Here is a 25,071-nt window from a genome sequence, read left to right on the forward strand (position 1 = left end):
TTGGTGGAGGGAAGAGCTTGCCTCCCCACACAAGACAGTACCCCGTGCACCGCATTGTTTTTTGTGCAGTTGCCAAGGCTTGTTGGCATCCTTCCATGTAGTTCTTAGTGCACTGTGCAGCTTCGGCCCCCAGAACTCTATCCTGTGACGCTCATCTTCCTGAGTGGTTCTCTGGCGGAATGGGAGGCTTTGTCGTAGTGCTGCGTGGGCCTCCTTTTCTACCTTCCTTGTCCCCGTGCTGTGGGGCTCTTGTGCGTGCTGCCTGGTCTTCTGTGGGCTCTCTGAGTTGCTGAGAACCCCCTCTAACCCCCTCCTGGCTAGAGTCCACCAGGGCCCTCCTGGTCTACGTCAGCGACATTTTCTGCTAACCGCGAGCGCCGTGCATGCCAAGGCTTGTTGGCGGACTCCAGTGACGCAAACCAGACTGCAATCCTCCGTCAAGCGTGGGACATCATCTGCACCAACCAGGCACCTGAATCCATCTTCTTCGGTGCAGTACTGACTGTTCTTCTCCACCGGTGGTTCTTCTTTTGCACCTTCATTCGGGTTAGCAGTGGCTCCTGTTCTCCCTAGACTCTTCTGTGCTTCTCGACTTGGTCCCCTTCTTCCACAGGTCTTCAGGACCAGGAATCCACTGTTGGTGCCTTGCAGTCTCTTCTGGTTCTTGCATAATCTTCTCGCTCGTGTTTCTTTGTGTTCTAGGAAAGTTACTGTGTTTTACTCTGTAGGAGGCTGGACTGGCTTGTAGTGAGTACCAAGGGGTACTTGCACCTTGCACCAGGCCCAGTTATCCCTTATTAGTGTATAGGGTGTCTAGCAGCATAGGCTGATAGATAATGGTAGCTTAGCAGAGCAGCTTAGGCTGAACTAGGAGACGAGTGAAGCTCCTACACTACCACTTAGTGTCATATGCACAATATCATAAGAAAACACAATACACAGTTATACTAAAAATAAAGGTACTTTATTTTTATGACAATATGCCAAAGTATCTCAGAGTGTACCCTCAGTGAGAGGATAGGAAATATACACAAGATATATATACACAATACCAAAATATGCAGTAATAGTCTTAGAAAACAGTGCAAACAATGTATAGTTACAATAGGATGCAATGGGGACACATAGGGATAGGGGCAACACAAACCATATACTCCAAAAGTGGAATGCGAACCACGAATGGACCCCAAACCTATGTGACCTTGTAGAGGGTCGCTGGGACTATTAGAAAATAGTAAGGGTTAGAAAAATAGCCCTCCCCAAGACCCTGAAAAGTGAGTGCAAAGTGCACTAAAGTTCACCTAAGGTCAAAGAAGTCGTGATAGGGGAATAATGCAGGAAAGACACAAACCAACAATGCAACAACGATGGATTTCCAATCTAGGGTACCTGTGGAACAAGGGGACCAAGTCAAAAAGTCACAAGCAAGTCGGAGATGGGCAGATGCCCAGGATATGCCAGCTGTGGGTGCGAAGAAGCTTCTACTGGACAGAAGAAGCTGAGGTTTCTGCAGGAACGAAAAGGGCTAGAGACTTCCCCTTTGGTGGACGGATACCTATCGCCGTGGAGAGTCGTGCAGAAGTGTTTTCCCGCCGAAAGATGGCCAACAAGCCTTGCTAGCTGCAAATTGTGCAGCAAGCATTTTTGGATGCTGCTGTGGTCCAGGAAGGACCAGGATGTCACAAATTGCGTCAGGAGAGAGAGGGTACGTCGAGCAAGACAAGGAGCCCTCTCATCAGCAGATAGAACCCGGAGAAGTGCCAGAAACAGGCACTACGAGGATGCGTGAAACGGTGCTCACCCGAAGTCGCACAAGGAAGTCCCACGTCGCCGGAGAACAACTTAGGAGGTCGTGCAATGCAGGTTAGAGTGCCGTGGACCCAGGCTGGACTGTGCACAAAGGATTTCCGCCGGAAGTGCACGGAGGCCGGAGTAGCTGCAAAAGTCTCGGTTCCCAGCAATGCAGTCTGGCGTGGGGAGGCAAGGACTTACCTCCACCAAACTTGGACTGAAGAGTCACTGGACTGTGGGAGTCACTTGGACAGAGTTGCTGGATTCGAGGGACCTCACTCGTCGTGCTGAGAGGAGACCCAAGGGACCGGTAATGCAGCTTCTTGGGGCCTGCGGTTGCAGGGGGAAGATTCCGTCGACCCACAGGAGATTTCTTCAGAGCTTCTAGTGCAGAGAGGAGGCAGACTACCCCACAGCATGCACCACCAGGAAAACAGTCGAGAAGGCAGCAGGATCAGCGTTACAGAGTTGCAGTAGTCGTCTTAGCTACTATGTTGCAGTTTTGCAGGCTTCCAGCGCGGTCAGCAGTCGATTCCTTGGCAGAAGGTGAAGAGAGAGATGCAGAGGAACTCGGATGAGCTCTTGCATTCGTTATCTAAAGTTTCCCCAGAGACAGAGACCCTAAATAGCCAGAAAAGAGGGTTTGGCTACCTAGGAGAGAGGATAGGCTAGCAACACCTGAAGGAGCCTGTAGGAGGCTGGACTGGCTTGTAGTGAGTACCAAGGGGTACTTGCACCTTGCACCAGGCCCAGTTATCCCTTATTAGTGTATAGGGTGTCTAGCAGCTTAGGCTGATAGATAATGGTAGCTTAGCAGAGCAGCTTAGGCTGAACTAGGAGACGTGTGAAGCTACTACAGTACCACTTAGTGTCATATGCACAATATCATAAGAAAACACAATACACAGTTATACTAAAAATAAAGGTACTTTATTTTTATGACAATATGCCAAAGTATCTTAGAGTGTACCCTCAGTGAGAGGATAGGAAATATACACAAGATATATATACACAATAGCAAAAATATGCATTATAGTCTTAGAAAACAGTGCAAACAATGTATAGTTACAATAGGATGCAATGGGGAAACATAGGGATAGGGGCAACACAAACCATATACTCCAAAAGTGGAATGTGAACCACGATTGGACCCCAAACCTATGTGACCTTGTAGAGGGTCGCTGGGACTATTAGAAAATAGTGAGAGTTAGAAAAATAACCCTCCCCAAGACCCTGAAAAGTGAGTGCAAAGTGCACTAAAGTTCCCCTAAGGACAAAGAAGTTGTGTTAGAGGAATAATGCAGGAAAGACACAAACCAACAATGCAACAACGCTGGATTTCCAATCTGGAGTACCTGTGGAACAAGGGGACCAAGTCCAAAAGTCACAAGCAAGTCGGAGATGGGCAGATGCCCAGGAAATGCCAGCTGCAGGTGCAAAGAAGCTTCTACTGGACAGAAGAAGCAGAGGTTTCTGCAGAAACGAAAAGGGCTAGAGACTTCCCCTTTGGTGGACGGATCCCACTTGCCGTGGAGAGTCGTGCAGAAGTGTTTTCCCGCCGAAAGAACGCCAACAAGCCTTGCTAGCTGCAAATCGTGCGGTTAGCGTTTTTGGACGCTGCTGTGGCCCTGGAGGGACCAGGAGGTCGCAAATTGGACCAGGAGAGAGAGGGGACGACGAGCAAGACAAGGAGCCCTCTCAGCAGCAGGTAGCACCCAGAGAAGTGCCAGAAACAGGCACTACGAGGCTGCGTGAAACGGTGCTCACCCGAAGTCGCACAAAGGAGTCCCACGTCGCCGGAGACCAACTTAGAAAGTCGTGCAATGCAGGTTAGAGTGCCGTGGACCCAGGCTTGGCTGTGCACAAAGGATTTCCGCCGGAAGTGCACAGGGGCCGGAGTAGCTGCAAAAATCGCGGTTCCCAGCAATGCAGCCCAGCGAGGTGAGGCAAGGACTTACTGTAGGAAAGTACCATCTTGCCTGGCATGTTACCCCCATTTTTCACTGTATATATGTTGTTTTAGTTGTATGTGTCACTGGGACCCTGGTAACCCAGGGCCCCAGTGCTCATAAGTGTGCCTGTATGTGTTACCTGTGTAGTGACTAACTGTCTCACTGAGGCTCTGCTAATCAGAACCTCAGTGGTTATGCTCTCTCATTTCTTTCCAAATTGTCACTGACAGGCTAGTGACCATTTTTACCAATTTACATTGGCTTACTGGAACACCCTTATAATCCCCTAGTATATGGTACTGAGGTACCCAGGGTATTGGGGTTCCAGGAGATCCCTATGGGCTGCAGCATTTCTTTTGCCACCCATAGGGAGCTCTGACAATTCTTACACAGGCCTGCCACTGCAGCCTGAGTGAAATAACGTCCACGTTATTTCACAGCCATTTTACACTGCACTTAAGTAACTTATAAGTCACCTATATGTCTAACCTTTACCTGGTAAAGGTTAGGTGCAAAGTTACTTAGTGTGAGGGCACCCTGGCACTAGCCAAGGTGCCCCCACATTGTTCAGAGCCAATTCACTGAACTTTGTGAGTGCGGGGACACCATTACACGCGTGCACTACATATAGGTCACTACCTATATGTAGCTTCACCATGGTAACTCCGAATATGGCCATGTAACATGTCTATGATCATGGAATTGCCCCCTCTATGCCATCCTGGCATTGTTGGGACAATTCCATGATCCCAGTGGTCTGTAGCACAGACCCTGGTACTGCCAGACTGCCCTTCCTGGGGTTTCTCTGCAGCTGCTGCTGCTGCCAACCCCTCAGACAGGCAGCTGCCCTCCTGGGGTCCAGCCAGGCCTGGCCCAGGATGGCAGAACAAAGAACTTCCTCTGAGAGAGGGTGTGACACCCTCTCCCTTTGGAAAATGGTGTGAAGGCAGGGGAGGAGTAGCCTCCCCCAGCCTCTGGAAATGCTTTGTTGGGCACAGAGGTGCCCAATTCTGCATAAGCCAGTCTACACCGGTTCAGGGACCCCTTAGCCCCTGCTCTGGCGCGAAACTGGACAAAGGAAAGGGGAGTGACCACTCCCCTGACCTGCACCTCCCCTGGGAGGTGTCCAGAGCTCCTCCAGTGTGCTCCAGACCTCTGCCATCTTGGAAACAGAGGTGCTGCTGGCACACTGGACTGCTCTGAGTGGCCAGTGCCACCAGGTGACGTCAGAGACTCCTTGTGATAGGCTCCTTCAGGTGTTAGTAGCCTTTCCTCTCTCCTAGGTAGCCAAACCCTCTTTTCTGGCTATTTAGGGTCTCTGTCTCTGGGGAAACTTTAGATAACGAATGCATGAGCTCAGCCGAGTTCCTCTGCATCTCCCTCTTCACCTTCTGATAAGGAATCGACCGCTGACCGCGCTGGAAGCCTGCAAACCTGCAACATAGTAGCAAAGACGACTACTGCAACTCTGTAACGCTGATCCTGCCGCCTTCTCGACTGTTTTCCTGCTTGTGCATGCTGTGGGGGTAGCCTGCCTCCTCTCTGCACCAGAAGCTCCGAAGAAATCTCCCGTGGGTCGACGGAATCTTCCCCCTGCAACCGCAGGCACCAAAAAGCTGCATCTCCGGTCCCTTGGGTCTCCTCTCAGCACGACGAGCGAGGTCCCTCGAATCCAGCGACACCGTCCAAGTGACCCCCACAGTCCAGTGACTCTTCAGCCCAAGTTTGGTGGAGGTAAGTCCTTGCCTCACCTCGCTGGGCTGCATTGCTGGGAACCGCGACTTTGCAAGCTTCTCCGGCCCCTGTGCACTTCCGGCGGAAATCCTTCGTGCACAGCCAAGCCTGGGTCCACGGCACTCTAACCTGCATTGCACGACTTTCTAAGTTGGTCTCCGGCGACGTGGGACTCCTTTGTGCAACTTCGGCGAGCACCGTTTCACGCATCCTCGTAGTGCCTGTTTCTGGCACTTCTCCGGGTGCTACCTGCTTCAGTGAGGGCTCCTTGTCTTGCTCGACGTCCCCTCTCTCTGCAGGTCCAATTTGCGACCTCCTGGTCCCTCCTGGGCCCCAGCAGCGTCCAAAAACGCCAAACGCACGATTTGCGTGTAGCAAGGCTTGTTGGCGTCCATCCGGCGGGAAAACACTTCTGCACGACTCTCCAAGGCGTGGGGGATCCATCCTCCAAAGGGGAAGTCTCTAGCCCTTGTCGTTCCTGCAGTATTCACAGTTCTTCAGCCTAGTAAGAGCTTCTTTGCACCAACCGCTGGCATTTCTTGGGCATCTGCCCATCTCCGAGCTGCTTGTGACTTTTGGACTTGGTCCCCTTGTTCCACAGGTACCTTCAGACAGGAATCCATCGTTGTTGCATTGCTGATTTGTGTTTTCCTTGCATTCTCCCTCTAACACGACTATTTTGTCCTTAGGGGAACTTTGGTGCACTTTGCACTCACTTTTCAGGGTCTTGGGGTGGGTTATTTTGCTAACTCTCACTATTTTCTAATAGTCCCAGCGACCCTCTACAAGGTCACATAGGTTTGGGGTCCATTCGTGGTTCACATTCCACTTTTGGAGTATATGGTTTGTGTTGCCCCTATCCCTATGTTTCCCCATTGCATCCTATTGTAATTATACATTGTTTGCACTGTTTTCTAAGACTATACTGCATATTTTTGCTATTGTGTATATATATCTTGTGTATATTTCCTATCCTCTTACTGAGGGTACACTCTAAGATACTTTGGCATATTGTCATAAAAATAAAGTACCTTTATTTTTAGTATAACTGTGTATTGTGTTTTCTTATGATATTGTGCATATGACACTAAGTGGTACTGTAGTAGCTTCACACGTCTCCTAGTTCAGCCTGAGCTGCTTTGCTAAGCTACCATTATCTATCAGCCTAAGCTGCTAGACACCCTATACACTAATAAGGGATAACTGGGCCTGGTGCAAGGTGCAAGTACCCCTTGGTACTCACTACAAGCCAGTCCAGCCTCTTACATTGGTTGTGCAGTGGTGGGATAAGTGCTTTGAGACTACTTACCACTCTTGTCATTGTACTTTTCATAAGAGAAAAATATACAAAACAAGGTCAGTGTATATACACATAGCCAAAAAGTTTTGCATTTCCTCTTTTCACTCTTTTCTAAGTGCTGAAAAGTACTTCTAAACTTTCAAAAAGTTCTTAAAAGTTTAAAAAGTTTTTTTCTGTCTTTGCAAAAAGTTCTGAAAACTTTTTTCTCTTTGTCTATCACTTTTACTCTCTCTAAAAAAATGTCTGGCACAGGCCAAAAAGTTGAACTGTCCAAACTTGCATATGATCACCTTAGCTGGAAAGGAGCAAGGAGTCTCTGCATAGAGAGAGGTTTGAGTGTAGGGAAGAATCCTTCTTTAGAACTGTTAATTAATATGCTTAGAGTACAAGATAAGGCCATAAGTGCCCAATCTGTAGAAAAAGTAGCTAATGGTTCTCAATCTGATCCAGGGACTCCCCCAGGAAAAGGTTCAGGAAAGAAACTTCTCAGCCTGCCCATTACTAGACAGTCTAGCATAGTTGGTACAGAGGTTGAATCACATCATACTGATGATGTGCTCTCACATTATACTGGTAGCCAAGCTGTTAGGGTGCCCTCTGTAAGGGACAGGTCTCCTTCTGTTCATTCCCATCATACCTCTGTATCTAGAAATGTCCCTCCCACCCACCCTGATGACAGATTGCTAGAAAGGGAGCTCAATAGATTGAGAGTGGAGCAAACCAGACTGAAGCTCAAGAAGCAACAGCTGGATTTGGATAGACAGTCTTTAGAAATAGAGAGGGAAAGACAGAAGATGGGTTTAGATACCCATGGTGGCAGCAGCAGTATTCCCCATAGTCATCCTGCAAAAGAGCATGATTCCAGGAATCTGCATAAGATAGTTCCCCCTTACAAGGAGGGGGATGACATTAACAAGTGGTTTGCTGCACTTGAGAGGGCCTGTGCTGTACAGGATGTCCCTCAAAGGCAGTGGGCTGCTATCCTATGGCTATCATTTACTGGAAAAGGTAGGGATAGGCTCCTTACTGTAAAAGAAAATGATGCTAACAATTTCCAAGTTCTTAAGAATGCACTCCTGGATGGTTATGGCTTAACCACTGAACAGTACAGGATCAAGTTCAGAGATACCAAAAAGGAGTCTTCACAAGACTGGGTTGATTTCATTGACCAGGCAGTGAAGGCCTTGGAGGGGTGGTTACATGGCAGTAAAGTTACTGATTATGACAGCCTGTATAACTTAATCCTGAGAGAGCATATTCTTAATAATTGTGTGTCTGATTTGTTGCACCAGTACTTGGTGGACTCTGATCTGACCTCTCCCCAAGAATTGGGAAAGAAGGCAGACAAATGGGTCAGAACAAGAGTGAACAGAAAAGTTCATACAGGGGGTGACAAAGATGGCAACAAAAAGAAGGATGGTAAGTCTTCTGACAAGGGTGGGGACAAATCTAAAAATGAGTCTTCATCAGGCCCACAAAAACACTCTGGTGGGGGTGGTGGGCCCAAACCCTCCCCTAATCAGAACAAGGAAAAGAAACCATGGTGCTATTTATGTAAGATAAAAGGCCATTGGACAACAGATCCCAGTTGTCCAAAGAAAGGCACCACAGCTCCTACCACTGCAACCCCTACTGCTACACCTAGTGTCCCTACTAATAGCAGTGGTGGTGGGAGCAAACCTACTAATAGCCAATCCAAGGGAGTAGCTGGGCTCACTTTTGGTAATTTAGTTGGGGTTGGTCTGATTAGGGAGACCACAGAGGCTACTTTAGTCTCTGAAGGGGCTATTGACTTAGCCACTTTGGTTGCTTGCCCCCATAACTTGGAGAAGTACAAGCAACTAACCCTAATAAATGGTGTTGAGGTCCAGGCCTACAGGGACACAGGTGCCAGTGTCACAATGGTGATTGAGAAACTGGTGCACCCTGAACAACACATACTTGGACACCAGTACCAAGTAACCGATGCTCACAACATAACACAAAGCCACCCCATGGCTGTTGTAAATCTCAACTGGGGGGGGGTATCTGGTCCAAAGAAAGTTGTGGTAGCTTCAGATTTACCTGTAGACTGTCTATTAGGGAACGATTTGGAGACATCAGCTTGGTCAGATGTGGAGTTGGAGGCCCATGCAGCAATGCTGGGCATCCCAGGGCATATTTTTGCTTTGACAAGGGCTCAGGCCAAAAAGCAAAAAGGACAGGGAAGCTTGGATCCTGGAACAATGGACCAAGTGCTCCCTAAAGCTAGGGCTAGTAGAAGCAAACCACTTCCTACTATCCCTCCCTCTACAGTGGATTCTACTTCTGAGGAAGAAGAATTCCCTCCCTGTGCAGAACCTACACCAGAGGAGCTGGAAGCAGACACTGCTGAGCTTTTGGGTGAAGGGGGGCCTGCCAGAGAGGAGCTGAGTGTGGCACAGCAAACCTGTCCCACATTAGAGGGTCTCAGACAGCAAGCTGTCAAACAGGCTAATGGGGATGTCAGTGACTCACACAGAGTTTACTGGGAGGACAACCTCTTGTACACTGAGCAAAGGGATCCTAAACCTGGAGCTGCCAGGAGATTAGTGATTCCTCAGGAGTACAGAAAGTTCCTCCTAACACTGGCACATGACATTCCCTTAGCTGGGCACCTGGGTCAAATGAAAACTTGGGACAGATTGGTACCACTGTTTCATTGGCCTAGGATGTCTGAGGACACAAAAGAATTTTGTAAGTCCTGTGAAACCTGTCAAGCCAGTGGCAAGACAGGTGGCACTCCAAAGGCACCCCTTATCCCACTGCCTGTGGTTGGGGTTCCCTTTGAAAGGGTAGGGGTTGACATAGTTGGCCCCCTTGACCCTCCTACTGCTTCAGGCAATAGGTTTATCTTGGTGGTAGTGGACCATGCCACAAGATATCCTGAAGCTATTCCTTTAAGGACCACTACAGCTCCTGCAGTGGCAAAGGCCCTCCTGGGAATATTTTCCAGGGTGGGCTTCCCAAAGGAAGTAGTATCAGACAGAGGAAGCAATTTCATGTCTGCATACTTAAAGGCCATGTGGAAGGAGTGTGGTGTAACTTACAAGTTCACAACACCCTATCATCCACAAACAAATGGACTGGTGGAGAGATTTAATAAAACTCTCAAAGGCATGATTATGGGACTCCCTGAAAAACTCCGCAGGAGATGGGATATCCTTCTACCATGCCTCCTTTTTGCCTACAGGGAGGTACCCCAGAAAGGAGTGGGCTTCAGCCCCTTTGAACTTCTTTTTGGACACCCTGTTAGGGGTCCACTCACACTTGTAAAGGAGGGTTGGGAACAACCTTTAAAAGCTCCTAAGCAGGATATTGTGGACTATGTACTTGGCCTCAGATCAAGGATGGCTGAGTACATGAAAAAGGCCAGTAAAAACCTTCAGGCCAGCCAAGAGCTCCAGAAGCAATGGCATGATCAGAAGGCTGTTTTGGTTCAGTACCAACCAGGGCAGAAAGTGTGGGTCTTGGAGCCTGTGGCCCCAAGAGCACTCCAAGATAAATGGAGTGGTCCACACACAATTGTTGAAAAGAAGGGTGAAGTCACCTACTTGGTTGACTTAGGCACTGCCAGGAGTCCCCTTAGGGTGCTCCATGTCAACCGCCTGAAACCCTACTATGACAGGGCTGATCTCACCCTGCTCATGGCAACAGATGAGGGACAGGAAGAAGACAGTGATCCTCTACCTGATCTCTTCTCTTCCACAGAACAAGATGCTCTTGTGGAAGGGGTAGTTTTGGCTGATTGTCTTACTGCTGAGCAGAAAGATAATTGCATAAATCTCCTAGGACAATTTTCAGAACTCTTCTCCATTGTGCCAGGCACCACTTCTTGGTGTGAGCACACTATAGATACTGGAGACAGTTTACCTGTCAAAAGTAAGATCTATAGGCAGCCTGACCATGTCAGGGACTGCATAAAGCAAGAAGTTCAGAAGATGTTGGAACTAGGAGTGGTTGAGCACTCTGACAGTCCATGGGCTTCTCCTGTGGTACTGGTACCAAAACCCAATTCTAAAGATGGAAAGAAGGAAATGAGGTTTTGTGTAGACTATAGAGGTCTCAACTTGGTAACCAAAACAGATGCTCACCCTATACCCAGGGCAGATGAGCTAATAGATACACTGGCATCTGCCAAGTATCTAAGCACTTTTGATTTGACTGCAGGGTATTGGCAGATCAAAATGTCAGAAGATGCTAAACCTAAGACTGCATTTTCTACCATTGGAGGACATTACCAGTTTACTGTAATGCCTTTTGGTTTGAAAAATGCACCTGCCACTTTTCAGAGGTTGGTGAACACAGTCCTGCAAGGGCTGGAAGCTTTCAGTGCAGCATATTTGGATGATATAGCTGTCTTTAGCTCCAGCTGGGATGATCACCTGGTCCACCTTTGGAAAGTTTTGGAGGCCCTGCAAAAGGCAGGCCTCACTATCAAGGCTTCAAAGTGCCAGATAGGGCAGGGTAAAGTGGTTTATCTGGGACACCTTGTTGGTGGGGAACAGATTGCACCACTTCAGGGGAAAATCCAAACTATTATTGATTGGATTCCCCCTACCACTCAGACTCAGGTGAGAGCCTTCCTAGGCCTCACTGGGTATTACAGGAGGTTCATTAAGAACTATGGCTCCATTGCAGCCCCTCTTAATGACCTCACATCCAAGAAAATGCCTAAAAAGGTATTATGGACAGCAAACTGTCAGAAAGCTTTTGAGGAGCTGAAGCAGGCCATGTGCTCTGCACCTGTCCTGAAAAGCCCTTGTTACTCTAAAAAATTCTATGTCCAAACTGATGCATCTGAATTAGGAGTAGGGGCAGTCCTATCACAACTTAATTCTGAGGGCCAGGATCAACCTGTTGCTTTTATTAGTAGAAGGTTGACCCCTAGAGAAAAGCGTTGGTCTGCCATTGAGAGGGAGGCCTTTGCTGTGGTCTGGGCTCTGAAGAAGTTGAGGCCATACCTGTTTGGCACTCACTTCATTGTTCAGACAGACCACAAACCTCTACTTTGGCTAAAACAAATGAAAGGTGAAAATCCTAAATTGTTGAGGTGGTCCATATCCCTACAGGGAATGGACTATACAGTGGAACATAGACCTGGGAGTAGCCACTCCAATGCAGATGGACTCTCCAGATATTTCCACTTAGACAATGAAGACTCATCAGGTAATGGCTAGTCTTATTGTCCTTCGTTTGGGGGGGGGTTGTGTAGGAAAGTACCATCTTGCCTGGCATGTTACCCCCATTTTTCACTGTATATATGTTGTTTTAGTTGTATGTGTCACTGGGACCCTGGTAACCCAGGGCCCCAGTGCTCATAAGTGTGCCTGTATGTGTTACCTGTGTAGTGACTAACTGTCTCACTGAGGCTCTGCTAATCAGAACCTCAGTGGTTATGCTCTCTCATTTCTTTCCAAATTGTCACTGACAGGCTAGTGACCATTTTTACCAATTTACATTGGCTTACTGGAACACCCTTATAATCCCCTAGTATATGGTACTGAGGTACCCAGGGTATTGGGGTTCCAGGAGATCCCTATGGGCTGCAGCATTTCTTTTGCCACCCATAGGGAGCTCTGACAATTCTTACACAGGCCTGCCACTGCAGCCTGAGTGAAATAACGTCCACGTTATTTCACAGCCATTTTACACTGCACTTAAGTAACTTATAAGTCACCTATATGTCTAACCTTTACCTGGTAAAGGTTAGGTGCAAAGTTACTTAGTGTGAGGGCACCCTGGCACTAGCCAAGGTGCCCCCACATTGTTCAGAGCCAATTCACTGAACTTTGTGAGTGCGGGGACACCATTACACGCGTGCACTACATATAGGTCACTACCTATATGTAGCTTCACCATGGTAACTCCGAATATGGCCATGTAACATGTCTATGATCATGGAATTGCCCCCTCTATGCCATCCTGGCATTGTTGGGACAATTCCATGATCCCAGTGGTCTGTAGCACAGACCCTGGTACTGCCAGACTGCCCTTCCTGGGGTTTCTCTGCAGCTGCTGCTGCTGCCAACCCCTCAGACAGGCAGCTGCCCTCCTGGGGTCCAGCCAGGCCTGGCCCAGGATGGCAGAACAAAGAACTTCCTCTGAGAGAGGGTGTGACACCCTCTCCCTTTGGAAAATGGTGTGAAGGCAGGGGAGGAGTAGCCTCCCCCAGCCTCTGGAAATGCTTTGTTGGGCACAGAGGTGCCCAATTCTGCATAAGCCAGTCTACACCGGTTCAGGGACCCCTTAGCCCCTGCTCTGGCGCGAAACTGGACAAAGGAAAGGGGAGTGACCACTCCCCTGACCTGCACCTCCCCTGGGAGGTGTCCAGAGCTCCTCCAGTGTGCTCCAGACCTCTGCCATCTTGGAAACAGAGGTGCTGCTGGCACACTGGACTGCTCTGAGTGGCCAGTGCCACCAGGTGACGTCAGAGACTCCTTGTGATAGGCTCCTTCAGGTGTTAGTAGCCTTTCCTCTCTCCTAGGTAGCCAAACCCTCTTTTCTGGCTATTTAGGGTCTCTGTCTCTGGGGAAACTTTAGATAACGAATGCATGAGCTCAGCCGAGTTCCTCTGCATCTCCCTCTTCACCTTCTGATAAGGAATCGACCGCTGACCGCGCTGGAAGCCTGCAAACCTGCAACATAGTAGCAAAGACGACTACTGCAACTCTGTAACGCTGATCCTGCCGCCTTCTCGACTGTTTTCCTGCTTGTGCATGCTGTGGGGGTAGCCTGCCTCCTCTCTGCACCAGAAGCTCCGAAGAAATCTCCCGTGGGTCGACGGAATCTTCCCCCTGCAACCGCAGGCACCAAAAAGCTGCATCTCCGGTCCCTTGGGTCTCCTCTCAGCACGACGAGCGAGGTCCCTCGAATCCAGCGACACCGTCCAAGTGACCCCCACAGTCCAGTGACTCTTCAGCCCAAGTTTGGTGGAGGTAAGTCCTTGCCTCACCTCGCTGGGCTGCATTGCTGGGAACCGCGACTTTGCAAGCTTCTCCGGCCCCTGTGCACTTCCGGCGGAAATCCTTCGTGCACAGCCAAGCCTGGGTCCACGGCACTCTAACCTGCATTGCACGACTTTCTAAGTTGGTCTCCGGCGACGTGGGACTCCTTTGTGCAACTTCGGCGAGCACCGTTTCACGCATCCTCGTAGTGCCTGTTTCTGGCACTTCTCCGGGTGCTACCTGCTTCAGTGAGGGCTCCTTGTCTTGCTCGACGTCCCCTCTCTCTGCAGGTCCAATTTGCGACCTCCTGGTCCCTCCTGGGCCCCAGCAGCGTCCAAAAACGCCAAACGCACGATTTGCGTGTAGCAAGGCTTGTTGGCGTCCATCCGGCGGGAAAACACTTCTGCACGACTCTCCAAGGCGTGGGGGATCCATCCTCCAAAGGGGAAGTCTCTAGCCCTTGTCGTTCCTGCAGTATTCACAGTTCTTCAGCCTAGTAAGAGCTTCTTTGCACCAACCGCTGGCATTTCTTGGGCATCTGCCCATCTCCGAGCTGCTTGTGACTTTTGGACTTGGTCCCCTTGTTCCACAGGTACCTTCAGACAGGAATCCATCGTTGTTGCATTGCTGATTTGTGTTTTCCTTGCATTCTCCCTCTAACACGACTATTTTGTCCTTAGGGGAACTTTGGTGCACTTTGCACTCACTTTTCAGGGTCTTGGGGTGGGTTATTTTGCTAACTCTCACTATTTTCTAATAGTCCCAGCGACCCTCTACAAGGTCACATAGGTTTGGGGTCCATTCGTGGTTCACATTCCACTTTTGGAGTATATGGTTTGTGTTGCCCCTATCCCTATGTTTCCCCATTGCATCCTATTGTAATTATACATTGTTTGCACTGTTTTCTAAGACTATACTGCATATTTTTGCTATTGTGTATATATATCTTGTGTATATTTCCTATCCTCTTACTGAGGGTACACTCTAAGATACTTTGGCATATTGTCATAAAAATAAAGTACCTTTATTTTTAGTATAACTGTGTATTGTGTTTTCTTATGATATTGTGCATATGACACTAAGTGGTACTGTAGTAGCTTCACACGTCTCCTAGTTCAGCCTGAGCTGCTTTGCTAAGCTACCATTATCTATCAGCCTAAGCTGCTAGACACCCTATACACTAATAAGGGATAACTGGGCCTGGTGCAAGGTGCAAGTACCCCTTGGTACTCACTACAAGCCAGTCCAGCCTCTTACACTTACCTCCACCAAACTTGGACTGAAGAGTCACTGGACTGTGGGGGTCACTTGGACAGAGTTGCTGGATTCGAGGGACCTCGCTCGTTGTGCTGAGAGGAGACCCAAGGGACCGGTAATGCAGCTTTTTGGTGCCTGCGGTTGCAGGGGGATGATTCCGTCGACCCACGGGAGATTTCTTCGGAGCTTCTGGTGCAGAGAGGAGGCAGACTACCCCCACAGCATGCACAAGCAGGAAAACAGTTGAGAAGGCGACAGGATCAGCGTTACAGAGTTGCAGTAGTCGTCTTTGCTACTATGTTGCAGTTTTGCAGGCTTCCAGCGCGGTCAGCAGTCGATTCCTTGGCAGAAGGTGAAGAGAGAGATGCAGAGGAACTCGGCTGAGCTCTTGCATTCGTTATCTAAAGTTTCCCCAGAGACAGAGACCCTAAATAGCCAGAAAAGAGGGTTTGGCTACCTAGGAGAGAGGATAGGCTACTAACACCTGAAGGAGCCTATCAGAAGGAGTCTCTGACGTCACCTGCTGGCACTGGCCACTCAGAGCAGTCCAGTGTGCCAGCAGCACCTCTGTTTCCAAGATGGCAGAGGTCTGGAGCACACTGGAGGAGCTCTGGACACCTCCCAGGGGAGGTGCAGGTCAGGGGAGTGGTCACTCCCCTTTCCTTTGTCCAGTTTCGCTCCAGAGCAGGGCTAAGGGGTCCCCTGAACCGGTGTAGACTGGCTTATGCAGAATTGGGCACCTCTGTGCCCAACAAAGCATTTCCAGAGGCTGTGGGAGGCTACTCCTCCCCTGCCTTCACACCATTTTCCAAAGGGAGAGGGTGTAACACCCTCTCTCAGAGGAAGTCCTTTGTTCTGCTATCCTGGGCCAGGCCTGGCTGGACCCCAGGAGGGCAGATGCCTGTCTGAGGGGTTGGCAGCAGCAGCAGCTGCAGTGAAACCCCAGGAAGGGCAGTTTGGCAGTACCAGGGTCTGTGCTACAGACCACTGGGATCATGGGATTGTGCCAACTATGCCAGGATGGCATAGAGGTGCCAATTCCATGATCATAGACATGTTACATGGCCATATTCGGAGTTACCATTGTGAAGCTACATATAGGTAGTGACCTATATGTAGTGCACGCGTGTAATGGTGTCCCCGCACTCACAAAGTTCAGGGAATTGGCTCTGAACAATGTGGGGGCACCTTGGCTAGTGCCAGGGTGCCCTCACACTAAGTAACTTTGCACCTAACCTTTACCAGGTAAAGGTTAGACATATAGGTGACTTATAAGTTACTTAAGTGCAGTGTAAAATGGCTGTGAAATAACGTGGACGTTATTTCACTCAGGCTGCAGTGGCAGGCCTGTGTAAGAATTGTCAGAGCTCCCTATGGGTGGCAAAAGAAATGCTGCAGCCCATAGGGATCTCCTGGAACCCAATACCATGGGTACCTTAGTACCATATACTAGGGAATTATAAGGGTGTTCCAGTAAGCCAATGTAAATTGGTAAAAATGGTCACTAGCCTGTTAGTGACAATTTGAAATAAATGAGAGAGCATAACCACTGAGGTTCTGGTTAGCAGAGCCTCAGTGAGACAGTTAGGCACCACACAGGGAACACATACATATAGGCCACAAACTTATGAGCACTGGGGTCCTGACTAGCAGGGTCCCAGTGACACATAACAAACATACTGAAAGCATGGGGTTTTCACTATGAGCACTGGGCCCTCGCTAGCAGGATCCCAGTGAGACAGTGAAAATACCCTGACATACACTCACAAACAGGCCAAAAGTGGGGGTAACAAGGCTAGAAAGAGGCTACTTTCTCACACAACCCCCCCCCAAACGAAGGACAATAAGGCTAACCTTGGCCAGTTGAGACTTTATTGTCTAAGTGGTGATAAGTAGAGAGTAGCTCTGCAATAGACTGGTTACTCCCTTTATCATCCACTATATGGTTACTTCCCTGTGGGGATGTAAACCACCCTGTTTGAAGTTTTTTAGCTAAGCAACAATGTGAAGATGTATTTTCAGAGTTTCTATCAGTAAGTTTTAGTTTAGAGCAGTGGGAATTGTCCACTGAACCTATTTGTAGTGATGGAAATGCCAGACAGGGATGCTGTCTCAGAAAAGCCATAGCTGGGCAAAAACTTTGTCCATATGGCTGGAAGAGAGAACAGGGATGCTGTTTCTCTTGAGTTGGAGCAGGGCAGGGATGCTGTCCTATGAGCTCCACACTAGGGCAGGGATGCTGTCCTAAGTGTTGTGAGGCAGTGCAGGGTTTCTGCACTAAAGTTTCTCTGGGAGGGTTGGAGGGATGCTCCATGTTAACTAAAATGGTGCTCTTTTTGTCACCAATGTTAGTTATCCCACAGAGAGGTACTTCTACCTCAGGGAGTACAGTTTTGCCAACTGATGATTCCCTTGGAACAGGTGCCACCCCAGGAGAGGTTTCTCCCACCACAGGAATGGTATCCTGAATGGTAGGGTGGTTAGGGGATACTGTGATACCCTTTTTACCTGTTGATGGAGAGGGATCCTGAGTTTTCAGGCCTTCTCTCCTTTGCTTTTTCATTTCAGTAGAAATGAGAGGGAACAATTCCTCAGGGATGCCCAGCATGGCTGCATGGGCATAAAACTCTACATCAGCCCAACCTGAGGCCTCTAGGTCATTACCTAAGAGACAGTCTACAGGTAAGCTAGGTGATACCACCACCTGCTTAGGGCCAGTAACTCCACCCCAACTAAACTGAATTATAGCTAAGGGAAGAAACTTAGTGGAGTTATGGACATCAATAATTTTATACTGTTGTCCAATGATGTGTTGATCAGGGTGCACTAGGTTTTCAGTCACCAAAGTGATACTGGCACCTGTGTCCCTGTAGGCCAAGGCCTCAACACCATTTATTGAAACTGTCTGCCTGTACTTATCCATTGTAAGGGGACAAGCAGCCAGTGTGGCAAGGCCAATGCCACTAGGTGTGACAGAAACTGTCTTGGGACTGACTACCCCAGTTTCTATGATGGACCCATAAGTGAACCCAACTACACCCTTTGCTTGTCTGTTGCCAGCAGTCCCACCACTAGTACCACTACTGCTAGGGGCACTAGAGCTTGATGTATTAGTGGTGGTAGGCTCAGGGGGTTTACCTGGACAGGACTTATCCCCTGGCCTATGGCCTCTATTTTTACACACAAAGCACCAAGGCTTTTTAATGTGTGTGGGTTGAGAAGAAGAGGAAGAATTAGTTTTATCCCCACCCTCTGAAGAGTGTTTAAGATTTGAAGTGGGATCTTTGGTTTTACCCTTCTCCCCATGCTTATCTTGAGATTTTGCACCATCTTTCTTCTTATTGCCATCTTTGTCACCCCCTGTATGAACTTTTCTGTTCACCCTTGTTCTGACCCATTTGTCTGCCTTCTTTCCCAATTCTTGGGGAGAGGTCAGATCAGAGTCTACCAGGTACTGGTGCAACAAATCAGACACACAATTATTAAGTATATGCTCTCTCAGGATTGTGTTATACAGGCTTTCATAATCAGTAACTTTACTGCCATGTAACCGCCCCTCCAAGGCCTTCACTGAATGGTCAATGAAATCAACCCAGTCTTGTGAAGACTCCTTTTTGGTCTCTCTGAACTTTATCCTGTATTGTTCAGTGGTTAAGCCATAACCATCCAGGAGTGCATTCTTAAGAACTTTGTAATCATTAGCTTCATTTTCTTTTACAGTAAGGAGCCTATCCCTACCTTTTCCACTAAATGATAGCCATAGGATAGAAGCCCACTACCTTTGAGGGACATCCTGTACAGCACAGGCCCTCTCAAGTGCAGCAAACCACTTGTTAATGTCATCCCCCTCCTTATAAGGGGGAACTATCTTATGCAGATTCCTGGAATCATGCTCTTTTGCAGGATGACTATGGGGAATACTGCTGCTGCCACCATGGGTTTCTAAACCCAACTTCTGTCTTTCCTTCTCTAATTCTAAAGACTGTCTATCCAAATCCAGCTGTTGCTTTTTAAGCTTCAGTCTGGTTTGTTCCACTCTCAATCTATTGAGCTCCCTTTCTAACAATCTGTCATCAGGGTGGGTGGGAGGGACATTTCTAGATACAGAGGTATGATGGGAATGAACAGAAGGAGACCTGTCCCTTACAGAGGGCACCCTAACAGCTTGGCTAACAGAATAATGTGAGAGCACACCATCAGTATGGTGTGATTCAACCTCTGTACCAACTATGCTAGACTGTCTAGTAATGGGCAGGCTAGGAAGTTTCTTTCCTGAATCTTTTCCTGGGGGAGTCCCTGGATCAGATTGGGAACCATTAGCTACTTTTTCAACAGATGGGGCACTTTTAGCCTTATCTTGTTCTCTAAGCATGTTAAGTAACAATTACAAGGAAGGATTCTTCCCTACACTCAAACCTCTCTCTATGCAGAGACTCCTTGCTCCTTTCCAGCTAAGGTGGTCATATGCAAGTTTGGACAGATCAACATTTTGGCCTGTGCCAGACATTTTTAGAGAGAGTTAAAGTGATAGAAAAAGAGAAAAACGTTTTCAGAACTTTTAGAAAGACAGAAAAAAAACTTTTAAAACTTTTTAGAACTTTTTAGAAAGTTTAGAAGTACTTTTCAGCACTTAGAAAAGAGTGAAAAGAGGAAATGCAAAACTTTTTGGCTATGTGTATATACACTGACCTTGTTTTGTATATTTTTCTCTTATGAAAAGTACAATGACAAGAGTGGTAAGTAGTCTCAAAGCACTTATCCCACCGCTGCACAACCAATGTAGGAGGCTGGACTGGCTTGTAGTGAGTACCAAGGGGTACTTGCACCTTGCACCAGGCCCTGTTATCCCTTATTAGTGTATAGGGTGTCTAGCAGCTTAGGCTGATAGATAATGGTAGCTTAGCAGAGCAGCTTAGGCTGAACTAGGAGACGTGTGAAGGTACTACAGTACCACTTAGTGTCATATGCACAATATCATAAGAAAACACAATACACAGTTATACTAAAAATAAAGGTACTTTATTTTTATGACAATATGCCAAAGTATCTTAGAGTGTACCCTCAGTGAGAGGATAGGAAATATACACAAGATATATATACACAATAGCAAAAATATGCAGTATAGTCTTAGAAAACAGTGCAAACAATGTATAGTTACAATAGGATGCAATGGGGAAACATAGGGATAGGGGCAACACAAACCATATACTCCAAAAGTGGAATGTGAACCACGAATGGACCCCAAACCTATGTGACCTTGTAGAGGGTCGCTGGGACTATTAGAAAATAGTGAGAGTTAGAAAAATAACCCTCCCCAAGACCCTGAAAAGTGAGTGCAAAGTGCACTAAAGTTCCCCTAAGGACAAAGAAGTTGTGTTAGAGGAATAATGCAGGAAAGACACAAACCAACAATGCAACAACGCTGGATTTCCAATCTGGAGTACCTGTGGAACAAGGGGACCAAGTCCAAAAGTCACAAGCAAGTCGGAGATGGGCAGATGCCCAGGAAATGCCAGCTGCGGGTGCAAAGAAGCTTCTACTGGACAGAAGAAGCAGAGGTTTCTGCAGGAACGAAAAGGGCTAGAGACTTCCCCTTTGGTGGACGGATCCCACTCGCCGTGGAGAGTCGTGCAGAAGTGTTTTCCCGCCGAAAGAACGCCAACAAGCCTTGCTAGCTGCAAATCGTGCGGTTAGTGTTTTTGGACGCTGCTGTAGCCCTGGAGGGACCAGGAGGTCGCAAATTGGACCAGGAGAGAGAGGAGACGTCGAGCAAGACAAGAAGCCCTCTCAGCAGCAGGTAGCACCCGGAGAAGTGCCAGAAACAGGCACTACGAGGATGCGTGAAACGGTGCTCACCCGAAGTCGCACAAAGGAGTCCCACGTCGCCGGAGACCAACTTAGAACGTCGTGCAATGCAGGTTAGAGTGCCGTGTACCCAGGCTTGGCTGTGCACAAAGGATTTCCGCCGGAAGTGCACAGGGGCCGGAGTAGCTGCAAAAGTCGCGGTTCCCAGCAATGCAGCCCAGCGAGGTGAGGCAAGGACTTACCTCCACCAAACTTGGACTGAAGAGTCACTGGACTGTGGGGGTCACTTGGACAGAGTCGCTGGATTCGAGGGACCTCGCTCGTCGTGCTGAGAGGAGACCCAAGGGACCGGTAATGCAGCTTTTTGGTGCCTGCGGTTGCAGGGGGAAGATTCTGTCGACCCACGGGAGATTTCTTCGGAGCTTCTGGTGCAGAGAGGAGGCAGACTACCCCCACAGCATGCACAAGCAGGAAAACAGTCGAGAAGGCGGCAGGATCAGCGTTACAGAGTTGCAGTAGTCGTCTTTGCTACTATGTTGCAGTTTTGCAGGCTTCCAGCGCGGTCAGCAGTCGATTCCTTGGCAGAAGGTGAAGAGAGAGATGCAGAGGAACTCGGCTGAGCTCTTGCATTCGTTATCTAAAGTTTCCCCAGAGACAGAGACCCTAAATAGCAAGAAAAGAGGGTTTGGCTACCTAGGAGAGAGGATAGGCTACTAACACCTGAAGGAGCCTATCAGAAGGAGTCTCTGACGTCACCTGCTGGCACTGGCCACTCAGAGCAGTCCAGTGTGCCAGCAGCACCTCTGTTTCCAAGATGGCAGAGGTCTGGAGCACACTGGAGGAGCTCTGGACACCTCCCAGGGGAGGTGCAGGTCAGGGGAGTGGTCACTCCCCTTTCCTTTGTCCAGTTTCGCGCCAGAGCAGGGCTAAGGGGTCCCCTGAACCGGTGTAGACTGGCTTATGCAGAATTGGGCACCTCTGTGCCCAACAAAGCATTTCCAGAGGCTGGGGGAGGCTACTCCTCCCCTGCCTTCACACCATTTTCCAAAGGGAGAGGGTGTAACACCCTCTCTCAGAGGAAGTCCTTTGTTCTGCTATCCTGGGCCAGGCCTGGCTGGACCCCAGGAGGGCAGATGCCTGTCTGAGGGGTTGGCAGCAGCAGCAGCTGCAGTGAAACCCCAGGAAGGGCAGTTTGGCAGTACCAGGGTCTGTGCTACAGACCACTGGGATCATGGGATTGTGCCAACTATGCCAGGATGGCATAGAGGGGGCAATTCCATGATCATAGACATGTTACATGGCCATATTCGGAGTTACCATTGTGAAGCTACATATAGGTAGTGACCTATATGTAGTGCACGCGTGTAATGGTGTCCCCGCACTCACAAAGTTCAGGGAATTGGCTCTGAATAATGTGGGGGCACCTTGGCTAGTGCCAGGGTGCCCTCACACTAAGTAACTTTGCACATAACCTTTACCAGGTAAAGGTTAGACATATAGGTGACTTATAAGTTACTTAAGTGCAGTGTAAAATGGCTGTGAAATAACGTGGATGTTATTTCACTCAGGCTGCAGTGGCAGGCCTGTGTAAGAATTGTCAGAGCTCCCTATGGGTGGCAAAAGAAATGCTGCAGCCCATAGGGATCCTGGAACCCCAATACCCTGGCTACCTTAGTACCATATACTAGGGAATTATAAGGGTGTTCCAGTAAGCCAATGTAAATTGGTAAAAATGGTCACTAGCCTGTTAGTGACAATTTGAAATAAATGAGAGAGCATAACCACTGAGGTTCTGGTTAGCAGAGCCTCAGTGAGACAGTTCGTCACTACACAGGTAACACATTCAGGCACACTTATGAGCACTGGGGCCCTGGGTGACAGGGTCCCAGTGACACATAAAACTAAAACAACATATATACAGTGAAAAGTGGGGGTAACATGCCAGGCAAGATGGTACTTTCCTACATACTCCTACTTTCCTGGGTTCTGGGGGGCTCTAGTACTTACCTTTGGTGTTTCCTATTGCTCTCGGCAACCCTCTGCACACTACATTTGCGTAGGTGAGAAACCTACATTCACATTCCACTTTCTAAGTATATAGTTTGTGTTCACTCTAGGCCCATTTCTATCTATTGTGATTTTCACTATTTGCACTGTTTTCTAACAGATTTTATGCACATTTCTGCATACTAGTATATATAATTTGTGTATTTCTCACCTCCTAAGTGAGTATAGTCTCTATGGTATTTTCGGTGTTTGTGTCACCAAAATAAAGTATCTTTATTTTTGTAACACTGAGTCCCTCCTACAACCCTGGCGGTCGGTGTTGAAGCGCCGGTAACATCGCCAACAAGCCGGCGGTAAAAAAATGGGATTACGACCACGGCGGAAACCGCCAACATAGACAGCCACTTCAACACTCCGACCGCCAGGGCGGTAGCAACAAACACCACGGGGGTCACAGCCAACAGACAGGCAGAAGACAATGTATTGCCTACCCTATTATGAGAGGCCAATCCGCCAGCTTTTCCAGGCGGTACCAATGACATTAAAACCATGGCGGAAACAGTACATCGAAGGGAAACCACTCACCTTTTGACACTCCACAAAGAACCAGAACGCCATGGAGCCCAAATTGCAGATCCTCCCCATGTTGGTGTATTTTCTCATACACCAGGAAGGAGAAAGAAGGCGGCGACAACGGTGAGTACTGCACCTAGCACACAGGGGAGGGAGGGAGTGTAGGAAAGCAGCCTCTTTCTAGCCTTGTTACCCCCTCTTTTGGCCTGTTTGTGAGTATATGTCAGGGTGTTTTTACTGTCTCACTGGGATCCTGCTAGCCATGGCCCAGTGCTCATAGTGAAAACCCTATATTGTCAGTGTGTTTGATATGTGTCACTGGGATCATGCTAGCCAGGACCCCTGTGCTCATAAGTTTGTGGCCTATATGTGTTCCCTGTGTGGTGCCTAACTGTATCACTGAGGCTCTGCTAACCAGAACCTCAGTGTTTATGCTCTCTCTGCTTTTACAATTGTCACTGCAGTGAGTGTATGCCAGGGTGTTTGTCACTGTTTTCACTGTCTCACTGGGATCCTGATAGCCAGGCCTCAGTGCTCATAGTGAAAACACTATGTTTTCAGTATGTTTGTTATGGGTCACTGGGATCCTGCTAGTCAGGACCCCAGTGCTCATAGGTTTGTGGCCTATATGTATGTGTCACTGGGACCCTGTCACACAGGGCCCCAGTGCTCATAGGTGTGCATGTATATGTTCCCTGTGTGGTGCCTAACTGTCTCACTGAGGCTCTGCTAACCAGAACCTCAGTGGTTATGCTCTCTCATTACTTTCAAATTGTAACTAACAGGCTAGTAACTAATTTTACCAATTTGCATTGGCACACTGGAACACCCTTATAATTCCCTTCTATATGGTACCTAGGTACCCCGGGTATTGGGGTTCCAGGAGATCCCTATGGGCTGCAGCATTTCTTTTGCAACCCATATGGAGCTCTGACAATTCTTACACAGGCCTGCCACTGCAGCCTGAGTGAAATAACGTCCACGTTATTTCACAGCCATTTACCACTGTACTTAAGTAACTTATAAGTCACCTATATGTTTAACCTTCACCTGGTGAAGGTTGGGTGCAAAGTTGATAGATAGCTCACACTCTGGCTTGAGAGAGTTACAGGGTTCCCTTCTTAATCTACCCCTTAGCAGACCACCTAGGAATGCTGGTAGTAATAGAAGCTCCCATCACAGTAGGTATGTTTTTGTTCCTGGAGGCCAGGTGGTTAGGGTGCCAACTGTTAGGGACAGGTCTCCCTCTGTTCATTCAAATCTTTCTTCTGTGTCAAAACATTCCCAACCCACCCACCCTGATGACAAGATGTTAGAAAGGGAACTCAATAAGTTGAGAGTGGAAGAGTTGAGGCTGAAGCTTAAACAGCAACAGCTGGCTCTAGACAGGGAATCCCCAGACTTAGATAAAGAGAGACAGAGGTTGGGGTTAGGACCCCATGGTGGCAGCAGCAGTATTCCAGATAGCAATCCTGTGAGAGAGCATGATTTTAGGAATCTGCATAAGATAGTTCCCCCTTACAAGGAGGGGGATGACATTAACAAGTGGTTTGCTGCACTTGAGAGGGCATGTATGGTACAGGGGGTCCCTCAAAGGCAGTGGGCTGCTATCCTATGGCTATCTTTCAACGGAAAGGGTAGGGATAGGCTCCTTACTGTGAAGGAAAGTGATGCCAATAATTTTACA

Source organism: Pleurodeles waltl, chromosome 11 (genome assembly GCF_031143425.1).
Source record: "Pleurodeles waltl isolate 20211129_DDA chromosome 11, aPleWal1.hap1.20221129, whole genome shotgun sequence".
Classification (NCBI taxonomy): domain Eukaryota; kingdom Metazoa; phylum Chordata; class Amphibia; order Caudata; family Salamandridae; genus Pleurodeles; species Pleurodeles waltl.